This window comes from Carlito syrichta, unplaced genomic scaffold, assembly GCF_000164805.1.
Source record: "Carlito syrichta isolate Samal-C Ts95f unplaced genomic scaffold, Tarsius_syrichta-2.0.1 Scaffold111585, whole genome shotgun sequence".
NCBI lineage: Eukaryota > Metazoa > Chordata > Mammalia > Primates > Tarsiidae > Carlito > Carlito syrichta.
In genome coordinates, this window is record NW_007055681.1 from 4,945 (window position 1) to 7,019 (window position 2,075).

The following is a 2,075-nucleotide window of genomic DNA, read 5'->3' on the forward strand; positions in this document are numbered from 1 at the left end:
CGCTCCCAGCCACCGCAACCTCGACCTGCTGGGCTCCGGCGATCCTTCCGCCTCAGCCTCCCAAGTAGCTGGAACCACAGGCACGCACCACCACGCCCAGCTAGTTTTTTTATTTATTGTAGAGACGAGGTCTCGCCAAGTTGCCCGGGCTGGTCTTGAACCCCTGGGCTAGGCAATCCTCTTGCCTCGACCTCTCAAAGTGCTGGGATTACAGATGTGAGCCATTGTGCCCAACCTAGACTGGGGGTTTTAACCTGTAACCTCAGCCATCCCGAGGGCCTCTCTTTTAGAGGCTGCCCTGGGTGCCAGGAGGGGAGAGGTTCATTTCTAGAGTTTCACGTTTATTTTATTTTATTTTATTTATGTACTTATTTTAAGTTAACATCTCACTCCGTTACCCAGGCTAGAGGGCTGTGGCACAATCACAGCTCACTGCAGCCTCGACCTCCTGGGCTCAGGTGATCCTTCTGCCTTAGCCTCCCGAGTAGCTGGGGCTGCAAGCATGCACCACCATACCTGGCTTATTTCTGTAGATACAAGGTCTCGCTATGTTGCCCAGGCTGATATCGATCTCCTGGGCTCAAGCCATCCTCCCGCCTCAGCCTCGCAAAGTGCTGGGATTACAGGTGTGAGCCTCTGCGCCCAACCTAGGCTTGTCTTATTTAATCTTTGACTCCAGCATAATTATACTATATATAATATACAGAGAGTCACAGATTAGAGTCACGGATTGTTGGAGTGATCAATTCCTAGAATCTTGGACTATCAGAGTTTGAAGGACCCTCTATATGATTGGATTAGGACTTAATCTACATAATTTTAGATATTTACATATTATATACATTATAAATGTTTATTATAATGTCCAGCTGAACTCGGTGGCTCAACCTATAATCCTGCGCTTTGAGAGGCTGAGGTGAGTGGATTGCCTGAGCCTGCGGGTTCGAGACCCGCCTGGGCAACTTGGCAAGACCTCATCTCCACAATAAATCAAAAAATTAGCCAGGTGTGGCGATGCACGCCTGTAGTTCCAGCTACTTGGAAGGCTGAGGCAGAAGCATCACCAGAGCCCAGCAAGTCTAGGCTGCGGAGGCCAGGAGCGGCCACTGCACTCCAGTCTGAACGACAGAGTGAGACTCCAACTCAAAAAATAATATTAATAATAATAATAATAATAATAATAACAATGTCCAGAATGGGGAAACTGAGGCCAGAGAGGTAGAATGGCTCCACCCGGGTCCCCCCATGTGTTAGGGGGAGAACCACTGGGGGGCCCAGGCATGCGGCACTGCTCTGCGTGAGGGCCACCAGCCTCAGGGGACTTGGGACACCCCGTTGTTCTGAGGACCCAGCCGTGACCCAATGGGAGACCCAGACGACCCAGACCCTTCTCCTCAGCTGCCCTGGGGCCCAGTGCCGAGATCTCACCCGCAGTCTTGGCTCTGTGTCTCTCTGGACCCTGCTGTGCGACCTTGGGCAGCCAGCTACCTTTCCACGCTGGGTCTCAGGTTACTGTCTGTAAGCAAGAAGTAGTACGCATGGCCCAGGGGGTCCTCCCAGTCCAAGAGTCTAGGAATTGGCCACTCCAGCAATCTCTGACTCTCACATCTGTTATGGTTGGGTGTGGTGGCTCACGTCTGTAATCTTAGCACTTTGGGAGGCCAAAGCAGGAGGATCGCTTGTGGCCAGGAGTCCAAGAACAGCCTGGGAAGCATAGCCAGCCCTGTCTCTACCAAAAACAAGAGGGCCAGGCACCGTGGCTCTCGCCTGTGATCCTAGCACTTTGGGAGGCCAAGGCAGGAGGATGGCTTGAGCCCAGGAGTTTGAGCCAGCCTAAGCAATCATATAGCAAGACCTTGACTCTACAAAAATCAGAAAAACATTCGCCAGGCACAGAATCACTGGAGCCCAGGAGGTCAAGGCTGTGGTGAGCCAAGATTGTACTATTGCTATTACACTTCAACTTGGATGACAGAGTGAGACCCCAACTCAAAAAAAAAAGAGAAGCCGGGCTCGTGGCTCAGCCTATAATCCCGCGCCTTTGGGAGGCTGAGGTGAGTGGATGGCCTGAGCCC

At 52.0% G+C, this 2,075-nt stretch overlaps 1 protein-coding gene across 1 annotated transcript in view; it reads left to right on the forward strand.

The window, feature by feature from the left end:
* CBLC (Cbl proto-oncogene C) overlaps positions 1-2,075 on the forward strand; it is a gene marked incomplete at its 5' end in the record, with an annotated part of 14,437 nt that overhangs the window by 2,637 nt on the left and 9,725 nt on the right. The window lies entirely within an intron of this gene.